Below are 15,416 nucleotides of genomic sequence, written 5' to 3'. Positions count from 1 at the left end.
GAAAATAATGACTCTATATTACAGTCTGCATGCCAGAAATCCGGATAAGGAATTCTGTTAACCCGGGAGAAGGTGTTAGGCATTCCCGAGTTCCGTGGTTCTAGCACGGTCGCTCAACTGTTATATTCGGCTTGATTATCTGATTTTATACAAGTGTGAACTTATGTGCAAAATTTAACTTTTAAACCGCTTTTGTCATTTACTGTTATTTTATCAAGAATTGCAACGTCGTGAAAACATACCTCAAACCACGTCACATCAATGCACCCGTGGTTGTTGACATATTTCGACTCGGTTGAGATTTGGATTTGGGTAACATAAATGTGCACCCGAATTAAGGAGAATAAATTATTAAGACGTGCCTAAAGCAACTAGCGTGTTGTTGTTTTGGGTAAGGCCGAAAAATTCGCTAAACGGCCTGTCCCGAATTCTAAGTGTTTTAATATATATACAGTTAGAGGGCCCCGAGGCTGTGTATATTTTTGTTTGACGAGGCTCGTCTCGTTCTACTTTTAAAAGGAATTCACGACGTCATGGACATGCCTCTCGAACCACGTCACAATCAATGTACCCGTGATTAGAAATACACTTCGAATCCGTCGAGATTTGGATTTGGGTCACATAAATGTGCACCCGAGTTTAAGAAGGTAAGGTTTATTAAAGCGTATCCTAAAGAGACTAACGTGTAGTTATTTTAGGAGGGTTGTGAGGTTTGCTAAACAACCCGTCCTGGAAACTAAATGCTTCAATAATATACATTTAACAAGGGCCCCGCATCTGCGCGTTTTGTTTATTTCCATCGAGGTTCATCTCGTTCTTGTTTTAAAAGGATATCCTATAGCAACTACGTTTCTTGCCGTGTTTGTCTCTATCAATTGAAAAACAGTAGATAGTACTAATTAATTACATGCTTGCAAATTGTTTGTAACGGAATTCGGAAATGCTAAAAAAAATCGGGACCGAAGCTGCGTGCACAGTCGGCCGAACAAATAATCATGGGCCCAAATCCAGCCCATGCGCGGTTGGCCAGACCTGGGCCACTGCTCGTTCGATGCGGGCCTGCCTGGTCTGTTTTCGACCTGGGCTCGACCTTCATGAGGTTGAGGCCCTGAATTTGTGTTCTTTATCTTGAAACATGGTTTTAAGAGTTATATATGGCAATTTATTGGAAAGGAAAGAACTTAATTTACAGTGTACAAATTTCATGCTTGGACTACATTACAGCCTCATACTACACTATTGAATTAAGTATGAGATACTACCTACTGCCTTGGGCATACTCTCATCATCAACCTATATACACATTCTAGCATCCGATTACCATGCATTGACATTTATAGGCATGAAGACTACCTCTAGTATCCATAACACAATGTAAAACTATTACACATCACATGAATATTTAATGTAACAATCTATGTATAAGAGACATTCTTCAGGATCTTTCATTTGGATTCATGCTCATTTTTCCAATTACATTTTTGACAGTGCATTGGTTGTGTACCTGGTATAGAGGACAAAGAAGAGAGGAATGATCAGCTGGGCAGTATGCAGTAAACACAGCAACAGCAGATACACAGCAACAACACAGCAACAAACCAACAATCAAATGTTTTCCACAACCCACAGACAACCAGCAATGTTTCCCAGAACAAAGAACTAGCAGATAGTCGAATACCAAACCAGCAATCCCAGGAAAGAGTAAGGAAACAACAGAGTAACTGAGGGTTCAAATGCAGTAAAACCACCAGTTCAACAACCAAAAACAACTTAATCAATGCAAGCAACAGAACTTGGCCAAGACAGCTTGACCAATATGCACTCTTATACAACTTTCAGGCAGTGTTTGGTTACAATGTCTATTGGACACCACCTTATGTTTATACTGTTATGATTTGGGACTCACTAGACCTCTCTTCAGACTAAAGTTTTTTCAGCCTTTTGTTTTGTTTTTCTTTCCTGAAGACTCAAAAGTCCAGCCCTTCTTAGGTTCTCAAAGGACCTATTTATAGGCCAAATGACCCAGTGCAGCTGAGCTGCCCTCATGCTGCAACTTGCAGCCTGCCCATACTCTGTTAAACCCATGCTTGAGCATCTCTTGATGCCAGCCATTGGTTCCCCACGCCTGGTTTTGTTTAATCAATAGTGATGGGCTCATTTTATTATTCATTTTAAGCTCCATACCCTTGTGTCTTGTTCCCCATTGGTATTAGTTTAATCTTAATTAGTACCCTACTTGTCAGCTTCATTTAAACTAACCTTTTCTGCCCTTTTCAAACCCCAGATTACCCCTGTTTAACCTTGATTATTACTGCCCTGCCTATTGCAGCATCAGGGCACTTTGGGCTTTGATCATTCGATTTCAGAACTGCCCCAGCCTGGCTTTTTAATTGTTTACAATGTAGTTACAAACTAACATTCATAGGTAATGCCCAACATTCAGATCACAATACAGGCCCATTCAGAATATTTGAACATTCAGTCGTAGGAGACTAATCGACGACATTTATCAGGTTGACTACACTAATTATAACAGGTAATAATCAGTCGCTCATATAAACAATACGTTCAGGGACCTAAAGGGCATCAGACAACTTTTGTTCAATTACTGGGGGGGCCTATATGAATTAACTCATTTGACGACTAATCTAATTGATGCACATGTATATCACTGAGTACATTTAGAACACAAACAGAAAACAACTGACCAAATAAGAGGCCCTTGACAAAGATGGAAGAAATCCGAACAAAATAACAAACAAACATAACGAAGCATGCTGACAACTTAATTAGAACCAAACAAAGAGAAAAGGAAACTTACCGAAAAAGTTTGAAATCAAAACGGACCCAAATCAGACTCAACTTCGAACTCTTGAGGCCGAAACAAACTTTAATCAGGGTGTTCTCACATGAGAACACCTTGATTAAGGTCTATTAGACCTCAAACCCTTGTCAAGACCGGCCAGATTCCCCAGGTGCATGTGTTCTAAGGTCTGGATTTTCAGATCTGGATTTTTAGGAGTTGTGGGTAGATTCGGACCAAACCAAGCTTGGTTTGGTCACGAGGAAGGTCAGGGGAGTGTCTGATACAAAGATGGTGAGGTTTGGTATAGATCGAGTTTTGTCTCGAATCTTCAAATCCAGATTCGAGACGACAGGAGGTGATTCGAGGTTCATGGTTAGTGGATTCGTGTTCAGGGGAGTGAGGGGGTCTTAGGGTGTTCGGGAGGTGGCCACCGGCGTTCATGCCGCCGGGTTTTGGTGGAAGGGAAACTAGGGCGGCTTGCTAGGGTTTGGGGGTTTCAGGTTGGGGAAGGAGACGAGTGAGGGGTGGGGTTCGGATAGGGGGTGCAGGGTAAAGGGCTAAGTTTATATATGGGGAGGTTGATCGGATCTGAGCCGTTAGATCAGACGATCTCAACGGCTTGGATCTGATGGTGAGAAATGAAACGGGGTCGTTTGGTAGTTGAACGGGGTCGTTTGGTTTAAGTGAGGGGTTGGGTCAGATTGGTTATTGGGTCGGGTTTGATCATGGGTTGCTGAAAGAGGTCCTGAGCCGTTGGATCGAGAGTTTGAACGGCCCAGATCAGACGCATGATGCGGCGTCGTTTCGGGAGGTGGTCAGGGCAGGCCTGGTTTGGACCGGATTTGAGTGCTGGTTTGGGCCTGTTTTTGTCTTATTTTTGGGCCCAAATTGATTTCAACTCTTTTTCTTTTGTTTTCCAATTTAAAGAAAAAATGAAAAATAACAAAACAAAATAAATAATAAGACAAATTAAAACAAATAACAATGTAGCACTTCAACGTAATTATCATACCAAATTAAATGTTTAAGTAAGTTAAATCACAACCTAGAACGAACGATGCATATATATATTTTGAACTTTCTTTTAATGACACATATTTTTGTATTTTGTTTGATAATGATTAAATGCAAAAAATGGACAGACCCACAAATGACTAGCAATACATGTCATGAAAAATTTGTACTGCGGGGTCATCTGTCACTATTATTTTTTGTTTTCCTTTTGGAGTGATTGCTCGTGAAGCAAAAATCACGTGCTTACAGGCTTTTTAATACCGTATTCTTTGGCTCTTTCTCTCTTTCCTGTAATTATGTATTTTGTATCTGACTCTAACAATTAATTACGCATAACTGTAACGACCCGGTGAGTCGTTTTGAGCATTTGCACTTAGCTTGCCAGTTCTTGGGTATGAATAGCCCCATGTGATGTATTATGACTTATGTAAATCGTCGTTTTTTTGTTTTCAGGATACCAGATTAGATTTGGAAGAACAATTCTCAGTTTGAAGCTTTAAATTTGAAATGTTTGACCAAGTTTTGACTTCTTAATACTCGATCTCAAATTTGAATTTTTATGATTGGATTAGCTCCGTTGAGTGATTTTGGACTTAGGAGCATGTTCGGAATGTAATTTGGAGGCCCGTGGTATATTTAGGCTTGAATTAGCAAAATTGGAATTTTCGCGCTTGGTAGTGGAAATCTTGATATCGGGGTTGGAATGGAATTTCGGAAATTGGACTAGGTCTGTAGTGTCATTTGTGACGTGTGTGCAAAATTTCAGGTCATTCGGAGTTGAATTGATAGGTTTCGGCATCGTTTGTGGAATTTGAAGGTTCCTAAGTTCTTAAGCTTGACTCCGAAGTTGATTTGGTGTTTTGGTGTTGTTTTGATTGATTCGAAGGCTCGACTAAGTTTTAATGATGTTATGGGAGGTGTTGGTATATTTGGGTTGAGGTCCCGAAGGCATCGGGCGTGTTTCGGTTGAGTTTCGAGCGAGTCCGGGCATTACCGGAACTCAGGCAATGGTTCTGGTGCTTAAATTTACCACTGGGGCGGAAAATGGTCCACAACTGCGGTCATGAAGAATCCGCATGGCGGCTGGTCTAACTTCGGAAGCTTATATCTTTTGATCTACAAGGAATTTTGAGATAATTCAAATATGAAATGTGTAGCCCTTCGTGTCTAGTTTTCAGAAAGATAAAGAAATCATAATTTGGATAAATTTAGAGAAAGTTATGGCCAAAATACAAAAGTCCATTTGTGTAGTCACTAGAAGTGCGACATCAGTGGTTTTACCGCGGTTAGAGGTGGTTTTACTGCGGTCAGCGGTGGTTTTACCGCGGCAGCGATGGTTTTATCGCGGTGATGGGAATCCAAGAGGTGCATTATAAATACGAAATTTAGGGTTTTATTTCATATTTTAACCTAGAGAGCTCAGGCTTTGGCGATATTTCGAGGAAGTTTCAAGAAAACCATCGAGGTAAGTGATTCTAACTCAATTTTGGCTAAAATACATGATTATAACGTTGGATTCATCATTTGAGTAGAGATTTGGGAAAAATTGTGGAACTTCATAAAATAAATTTTTGGGATTTGAAAGCCGATTCGAAGTCGGAATTGAGTCAAACTAGTATGGATAGTCTCTTAATTGAATGGGTTTTAGGATTTTGAGACTTTGGTCGGATTTTGATATGTGGGCCCAGAGGCCAGGTTTGAGCAATTTCGGGATTTTTGATGTAAATTGATTATTTTCGAGTGGGCTTTGTTCCCTTAGCATATTTTGATGGTATGAATCTGGTTTTGGTAAGATTTGGAACATTCGGAGGCCGAGTCGAGAGGCAAATGCATCGCAGGCTAGAGTTTGGACCGGATTGAGGTAAGTAATGACTGTAAATGTTGTCCTGAGGGTATGAAACCCCAGATTTCACATCTTTGTGCTACTTTGAGGTGACACACATGCTAGATAACGTGTGTGAGGTCATGCACCGTTCGGGATTGTGACTTAGTACGTCCCGTATGACTGTTAAGTCGCGTAATTGATTGAAAACTGTTTGATATCATTGTGTTTTGGAAATTATTACCATGTTTTGAGCTGAATGTCATATTTGGACCTCGTGCCAACTGTTTTGGACCCTTAAGGGATTTTTACTACTATTCCTCACTGTTTTGACTTCATATTTGTACTCAGTCATGCTATAATTTTACTATTTTCATAACTCAGCCATATTTACTCCATTTTTTATATTTCAAATGAGCATCATGTTTTACTGTTGCCCGAGCGGCTTGAGAGATTTCTGACTAAGTGAGGTCAATGGTCTGTGTTGTGAGGACATTATGGGATCGGACTGCGCACCGCAACAGTGTTGTACTGATTCATGATTTTGAGGCTGAGGGCCTGTTTGATTATGCCACGAGATGGCTTGTTATTGTGCTTGGGCTGTAGGAGCCCTTCTAGGAGTCTGTACACTCCCAGTGAGCGTGAGTACCCAGTGTGAGTGATGTGATATAGCTCGAGGGGCTGTTGTTGTTCCGTGTTTTACCCGGGGGCTGTTCTTGATTCATGTTATGCCCGATAGGTAGAGTACGAGTGATTGTCAGGTAGCCCGGGGGGCTGGTTTTGATGATATTATGCCTAAGGGGCGGTTTATGATACATGTTTTGCCCGAGGAGCTGCTTACGTTTCTATCATTTTTACTCACTATTTTTATCACTCGTTTGAAACTATTAAAAGTTGATTTAAAAGGTTTTACTGAAATTGAGCTTGATTTACGAAGTATATGATTTCTGTACTGTTTTTGAAATGTACATGCATTTGCTGCAACGTTATGTCGTAGTTTACGTGTTTTCTTACTGCTCAGCTTTCATTTACTTTTATTACTTACTGAGTTGGCATACTCACATTACTCCTTGCACCTTATGTGCAGATTCAGGTATTTCTGAATTCGGTAGCGGGTGTTGATTGCTTAGTGGCAGAGTCATCGGAGTTAGCAAGGTAGCTGCCCGACGTTCGCAGCCCTGCTCTTCTCCCTCTTGTCTTCTTTAGATTGTTTTTAGTATATTTTCAGACTCTTCATTGTATTCAGACCTTAGTAGATGCTCGTGACTTGTGACACTCCGATGTCAGGCTTGTGTATTTATTCTGCACTGTTCATTTAGAATTACATTATGATATATTTGATTAATTAAAGGCTTAAAATGACTTTTATTGAATAATAGTTAATTCGGGAATTGTGTCGGTTGGCCTAGTTTCACGATAGGTGCCATCACGACCGGGTCGGTTTTAGGGTCGTGACAAGTTGGTATCAGAGTCAAGGTTACATAGGTCTTATGAGTCATGAGCAGGTTTAGTAGAGTCTTGCGGATCGGTACAGAGACGTCTGTACTTATCCTCGAGAGGCTGCAGAACCTTTAGGAAAAATCCTACATTCTTGAGTTCTTATCGTGGAACCTTGATTCTGCTTGAAATGTAACTCTTGAAATTCCTTCCACGTGTTCGTATGCGTGCATGAGCGCTCAGTATTAGTTGTGCATAGACGGCTTGTGATTTCCTGATCGAGGGGCGAGATGTGACCTTTTATGTGTTGATGTTGGGCCAGTTTGGAGTAGGGCTGTGCACGGATCGGATTGGATTTAGCATATTTCGGATTCGAATTTCGGATTTCGTATTCTGAAAAGGGCAATCCGAATTCGATCCGAATTAACATTGGATTGGATCGGATTTTAAACTTTGGATCGGATAATTTTTCGGATTGTCGGATCGGATTGTCACAAAAATTTTCAACAATTTAAAGTTCATTCGGTGTCTCTATCTCATCTTCCATCTACCAAAACAAACAAAAAAATCAAAATAAAATCAAAAGTTGAAGAATAGAACATGAAATAGACATAAAAGACAGAAGAGAAGAGAAGAGAGGCGGAAGAAAGAGACATAAAATCAAAGTAAAATCGGAAGTTTGAGTCATTGAGACTCTTTTAGTCTTCACTGAAGAGAAGAGAGGTGCAAGAGAGGCGGAAAAATCTAAGTGAGTGAGGGGGTGTGTGAAAAATGAATAAGCATAACCCTAAAATTTTAGTGTGTATTTATATAGGTACATATAATTTCGGATATCGGATCGGATCGGATTAAAATCATACCAATCCGAATCCAATTCGAAAATCCGAAATTTCATAAAACACAATCCGTATCCAATCCAAAAATCCGAAATTTGAAATCCGAAATAGAGTGGATCGGATCTGATTTCGGATATCCGATCCAAATGCACAGCCCTAGTTTGGAGGACTCGAGGTCGGATTTTGCCTAAAGCTTGAGTAGTGAGGCGTTGATTATGTGAGAATGTGCTTTTGAATTTAAATGTTCAGTAGTGTCCCTATAGGTGGAAGTGATGGCTGGATAGTTACGTGATGAGTGTGATGCGACTGCGAGATGTGCTCATATGATTCAAATGAGACGAGAAGGGTTTGCTGAGGGTATAAAGAACTATTTGGTGCTTGATTTCCATCTTGATCTGATGTAGAGCCCCGAGTTATGGGTGTGTGGAAGGATTTTTTCATGTTGTCTAGTTGGGGGTGAAGTAGATTTTACGTTATGATATGAGTTCAGACTCAGGAATAATTGAGTGATTGCGTGATGTTTATGACAGTGGACGGGTATAAAGAGATGTTAGTTTGAGGCGAAGCAGGTGGGTTATCTCCTATGAAGCATTCTGAAGTTGTGTGATCATTATGTCATTTGTTGGAAGACCTCGTTTACTAGTGAAATATGTGTGTGTTGTTACAATTTGAGCTTGGGTCGCTTATGAGAGTGGCTTGTCTATTACGAGGATAAATAGGAGATTTGTAGATGATTTGTGGTACTAGATGGCTTGTGTTGCACGAGCTTATGAAGGATTGAGTTTAATATCACTATGGTATTATGGCGGTATTAGAGTATAGGCATTGTGAGTTATTGTGTGTTTTGACTTATGACTTTGAGCCAAGTGGGGGAGTCTGCTATTGATCAGTTGATAGCACGGTTATGTGCTATGTTGGTTTCAGTTTGAGGCATACTAGTGAATCAGTTGTGGCTTGCAGGGGTTGAGATCGAGGATGGATCGAGTAAAGGAAATTTTAATAAAGGTTATGTTATGCTTTATGGGTGTATGAGAATCACTGAATGACTTGAGTTGTTATTGGTGAAGGAAGTACGGTGCATAGGGCAGAAATTTATTTGGTTGCATTAAGGTGGGGTTACTTCCATAGGTGTTGCTGTTCTAATGGGGCACAGGTCGTTGAGCTCATTTGATCAGTCTAATTGAAACCTGAGTAGAGTGGATGACTCCCGAGAATGGTTTTGAAGGGTTCAAAATTTACATGTAGTAATTGGAGATCTTTAAAATGTATATTTGGCTAGGAACGGGGGTTTACATTGGAGGGTGTCGAAACTTGTGGCATTTCTATATCAATTATGGGATTCTATATATCAGTATCATGAAGGTGAAGGTAATGGCTTTGGATTCGCAAGAAGTCTCTTCAGGGTAGGTATTTTAAATGTGGTGCTTTTGGGGATATTTAAGAGAGTATTCAGCGGCTTATGAGCCTTAGACGGTATGGTTTTATGCTTGGGTCTCGTGTGGTGAGTCTGGGTTGAAGATTTGCGGTATTATGGCAAGAAGAAGTATTAATTTAAAGGTAATTTAAAAGGAACTTGGATAAATAAGACATCTTGGTAATAGGTCGGATCGGCATGGTAAGAGATATGATTAGTTCTTTGGGTGCCTACGAGGTAATAAGTTTCTACAGGTGTTTCGTGGCAATGCTCTTGGGTTTTGGTGACTTGCGTAGCTTGGTTGAGCTAGAAGGATTCAGTTCAAACAGTTTGGTATTGTGCAAATGGGATTCGAAGAATTCTTGATGGTTTCTACCACGGTTAGAGATGTATATTTTCTACTAGCGTGAGGAGCATGTGATGAATAGTGATTTTCTTCTCTATGGGATCAAATGGAAAGTTCTCGGCTAGTTGAGTACGTAGTTACTTGTGGCTTGAAATGGATATGAAGTTCTTATGTTCATCCTAGGAGGGTATATTATATGCGGTATGTTGTGTAGGATTGAGATCTGCATGTGTAAGGTCATAGTTCAGTTATAAAAGGAAGGTCATAAATTCTTAGACAGCATGGACAGTTTCAGATGACTAGGTAAATAATATCACTAATTGGTGCGGCTTGATGAAGGTGTACATTTCAGAAAGGCCAATGTATTTCAGTTAAGGGTACTTCATTGGTATTGCGGCGCTCTCTTGTTGGATCGACTGCTGTTATTCGAGTTTGCTTGTTGGCACAGAAGAATTATAAGAGTATCCCTCGTGGAATGATTGGGTATTAGAGGTGTGGTATATATTCAGATGGTGGAGTTGAGATCAGATATGGTGATTCGTGTGCTTTATAGATTTGGAGACTGGGAGTTCTCATAAGCAGGTTAGGTCGTGGTTGTGTACCACATATATCGGTCTTGTGTGGTAACTATTGGAGGTTTGGAGGCCCGAGTGGATCCTTATTGCTTAGTATGCTAGATTTTGGTGTGATACTGGGTATGGATTAGTTGTCTCTGTGTCGTGTTATTCTGGGTTGTTGCGCTAGGACGACAACGTTGGCTATGCCGGGAATGCCACGGATTGAGTGGCGAGGTTCGACGGATTATGTTCCCAATAGTGTGGTTTTATTTTTGAATACCAAGCGGATGGCTGGGAAGGGTTATCTTTCTTATTTGGCATTCGTGATGGATGTCAGTGTAGAGACTCCTACCATTGATTCAGTTCCGGTGGTGAGGGATTTTTTGGATGTGTTTCCTAGCTGTCGCGCATGTCGTCGGACAGGATTGTTGATTTCGATATTAATTTGGTGTCGGGCACCGTATTGTATGGCACCAGCGGAGTTAAAGGAGTTGAAGGAGTAGCTTCAGGAACTCCTTGATAAGGGGGTTCATTGTTAGGCCAATATGGATGTGTGTTCTACATCAAGTCGGCTTGGTTGACTCCGAGTTGTATTGTTAAGGGATGTGTTGATTCGATTGTTATTAAGCTTATTAGCAATCTGGGGAGATCTATGAGTTACCTTTCCGTGTCGCGAGGCGTTAGGATTTGTTGGTTATAGGCACATGTGGTGCGGTTTTATTGGGGTCTCTCAGTGGAATTCGAGCGGGAAGAGTATTGGTATTGCTCGGCGGATAGCGTATCAGTTGTGTCCTTTCGGGTTTGATTAATGTTATGTCAATTGCTTCGTCGTGGTTATGATGATTTGATTTGGTCCTAGACATCAAATTGTGCATGGTTGTCTATTTTGAGCATAATGACTTGAGATGTTTCATGTGGACCAGTGTTTGGATAAGGTCGTGCATCGCAGCGAAGTTATGTAGAGGTATGACCCTTCAGGTTAGATTCATGTGTTCTGTTTCTACGATGTATGACGGATTCTCAACATTGTGTGTGGTGGTACTGGCGAGCTTGCGGTATAGCTCCCTCATTTGAGTCATTTTTCATGATTTGAGTACGTTCGGATTGTTGCTTATTGATGTGTGGATTGCACGAGTTGTGGCTTTAGATTGTATTGATGTGTCATGTCACCAGAGTAGTTTTGTTGGATTAGATGAGATCATTGGGATCTAGAATGAATACAAACGGATTCGGTTTCAGCATGTTGGGAGGATAATATCGATGTTCGGCTCAGAAATTTGCTATAGTCCTTGCCAAAGGAGAAGTGGCTTCACGAATGGTTGATCTGAGGAATGGTTATGACTTTCTATGTGTTTCATTTATCATTGGCAGTGTACGGAAGTGTTGGAATAAGGCTTTATTTGATAAGAGGTTTATTATCGATATTCGGTTGTTCTGAGCAACTGCTGTGATCAGAAGTTATCGCTACGGGAGTTTGAGCTATGTGGTATATCATGTAATTGCATCTGAGGTTGCAGGTGTGGTTTGTTACAGCTTGTGCGGGCTTATTCAGAGTATAGATGTGAGATTTTGATCTTGTGGATGATTTCAGAAGTGAAAATTTGGTTCTAAGGTTTATGGGCTAGGTTGGATTGTAAAATTTCAGTTACATTGTGTTATCAGACCTATATGAGATAGGGTGACGTGGGATCACCCCCGGGTATGTGCATGGTAAGGTTACACAACGATTTGATGGTTTTCGGAACAACTCTGGGTGCATTCGAGGACGAACGTATGTTTAAGTAAGGGAGGATGTAATGATCCGGCTGGTCGTTTTGAGTATTTGCACTTAGCTCGCCATTTCTCGGGCATGACTAACCCCGTGTGATGTATTATGACTTATGTAAATCGTCGGTTTTGATTTTCAGGATAACTATATTAGATTTGGAAGAACAATTCTCAGTTTAATGCTTTAAATTTGAAAGGTTTGACCAAGTTTTGACTTCTTAATGTTCGATCTCAGATTTGAATTTTTATGATAGGATTAACTTCGTTGGGTGATTTGGGACTTATGAGTATGTTCGGAACGTAATTTGGAGGTCCGCGGAAGATTTAGGCTTGAATTGGCGAAATTGGAATTTTGGCGCTTTCTGGTTGGTAGTGGAAACTTGATATCGGGGTCGGAATGGAATTCCGGAAATTGGAGTAGGTCCATAGTGTCATTTTGTGACGTGTGTGCAAAATTTCAGGTCATTCAGAGTTTAATTGATAGATTTCGGCATCATTTGTGGAATTTGAAGGTTCATAAGTTCTTAAGCTTGAATCCGAAGTTGATTTAGTGTTTTGGAGTTGTTTTGAGTGATTCGAAGGCTTGACTAAGTTTTAATGATGTTGTAGACGCGTGATTTTTGACCCTCCCAGAGAATTTTCACATTTTTAGCGTGAATATTTAAATTGGGTCTAATATAGCTATTTTAACTATTTTACTTAATTTCGTCGCAAAAGAAATATTACAAAAAAATATATATATGAATTTTAGTTTATGTATTTCTCATAAACTTGAAAAAATACAAAAAAAAAATTGTACCTTAATTTTGTACTTTATATAATTTCGAAAATTACCAAAAAAATATAGTTCTATTAATGTTTTGTAGTCATTTTAATTTTGGAAAAATACAAAAAAGGATTACTTCATATTTTATCTTTATATAAAAAACGAAAATCACAAAATTAGTTTTGAAAAAATATTAAAGAAGATATAGTTTTGTTTCAATATTAGTTTTTTGGTAGTTATTTTGCTTACATAGGATTAGTTGAGCAACGTCATGTTCTTAATCTCGGGTCCGGGCAAAAGAATAATATTCGGGTTCAAACTATCCGTTTTTAGGCCTAATTTTCGGACCTAGTCCATAATAATCCGAGTCCACCACGCATGGGGGACACGCGTGGGGAACACGGACGGAACACCGTACACGGGGAACCCCACCGCGCATGGGGGACACAAATCTTGGACCCCTACACACGTGGGGTCCATTTTTTTGGCAAAGGGTACAAAAATACACGGACAAGGCAAAGGAAAGGGGGTTGAACAAATTTTGAAAAGAGGGGACGGGCACTGTTCATTGATCTTCTTCCTCCTGTTGAAAAACAAAGAGAAAAACCTAACAAAAACCCTACTATCCAAAACTACCATACGCAACCCCCCCCCCTCGTCGGAACCCCAGCTCCCCGACCGTCGACCACCTGCGTCCGACGACCACTGCTTTTTGCCATCGTCTTCCTCACCATCGGAACCAGCGAGGCCCCTACTTCCTCACGTACAAACACCACCACCAAACACCACCACCAAAAACCACCACCAAACAGACCCTTCCACCTCCAGCAACCACCCTCGACCCTACTGTCAACCCACCAGCCTCACGACCACCACCAAACAGAAACCAGTCGCAACCCCCCCAACGCCTGAACCACCACCAAACGACCCTTCCAGCAGCCTCCCACGCACCAGTCCGGCACCTGCTCGTCGTCACTGCCCGTCGACCCCACGTCCAAACGCCACAAACCACCAGCTCCTGCTCGTCGTCACTGCCCATCAACCGGCACCCCATCGAACCCAGCCTTTAAAAGTAACGAGCTTCCAAATGACCACCTGGAAAAACCAGTAGCAGCCATGACTCATTTTCAGTCCGCTCGTGTTCGAGTTTCTGGCGCAAGCTATTCCGTCTGAGCTTTGATGACTGTTTCCATGGGCTCCCGTTTGAGGTTACCCGTTGAGGTCGATGTTGAGGGCCGGTCCGTGGCTCTATCCGTTTCTGTTTGTTCAGGTTAGTAGGAAATTTTGAGTATTAGATAAGGAAACGTTACGTTGAATGTTCAAAGATGCAATATAGAAATTGGTATGGTAATTTTCTGCCTATGTTTCACTGTATGCATTTTGGTTCATTTTTTATGTTATGTTATTCTTGTTTATTTAATGTCATTTGATTAAGTTATGTTACGTGTTCTATGACACAGTTTGACGTTAATTGGTTCGTCCCTTCCTTTACTTAGTGCATTTAGACAAAATTAGTATTAGTACATGCTGTTGCTACTCCCGAAACACTCACTCGCTAAACTCCTTTTATTAAATTTCTAACAAGTTATGAGATTTTAGTTGTAAAGAGGCTGTAAGGTTTAGTATTGTTAAAGGCATAAAAATGGCATCCTTTTAAAATAAAAAAAAAAATGAGACGAGTTTCGCCAAATAAAAATGTACAGATTGCGGAGCCCTCACAAAAAATATATGTATTAAATACTTAGATTCCGGGACGGGCCGCTTAGCGAAATTCCACGGCCTCACCCAAAAATAATAATACGCTAGTCGCTTTAGGCGCGCCTTTAATAATTTATTCTCCTTAACTCGGGTGCACATTTATGTGACCCAAATCCAAATCTCAACGGAGTCGAAATGTATCTTTAATCACGGGTACATTGATTGTGACGTGGTTTGATATGCATTTCCATGACATTGCAAATCTCCTTTTTAAAATAAAGATGAGACGAGCCTCGACAAACAAAAATCCACAAGCTGCGGGGCCCTCGTTAAATGTATATATTAAAGTACTTAGTTTCCAGGACGGGCCATTTAGCAAAATTCGCGGTCTTCCCAGAATAATAACGCGATAGTCTCTTTAGGCGCGCGTTTAATAATTTACTTTCTTAAGCTTGGGTGTGCATTTCATGCAACCCAAATCCAAATCCCAAAATATCAAATAAAATGCGTTCTGGATTGTGGGTGCATTTCATGTGACGCGGTCCAAAGACGTGTTTTAAGCGATGTTCACATTCTTTTAAAAATAATAATAATAAAGTGATAAAAAAGATAAAATTGGCACATCAGTTCACAATTGTATTAAAATCAGATAAATAAGCCGAATATGATAGTTGAGCGACCGTGCTAGAACCACGGAACTCGGGAATGCCTAACACCTTCTCCCTGGTTAACAAAATTCCTTATCCGGATTTCTGGTGCGCAGACTGTAATATGGAGTCATTCTTTTCCTCGAATCGGGATTAAAATTGGTGACTTGGGACACCCTAAATCTCCCAAGTGGCGACTCTGAAATAAATAAACAAATCCTGTTTCGATTGTCCTTTAATTGGAAAAAACTCCCTACGCCCCTCGCGGGGACGGAAAAAGGAAGTGTGACAGCTCTGGCGACTCCA

Source organism: Nicotiana sylvestris, chromosome 10 (genome assembly GCF_000393655.2).
Source record: "Nicotiana sylvestris chromosome 10, ASM39365v2, whole genome shotgun sequence".
Classification (NCBI taxonomy): domain Eukaryota; kingdom Viridiplantae; phylum Streptophyta; class Magnoliopsida; order Solanales; family Solanaceae; genus Nicotiana; species Nicotiana sylvestris.
This window is presented reverse-complemented; position numbering follows the sequence as displayed.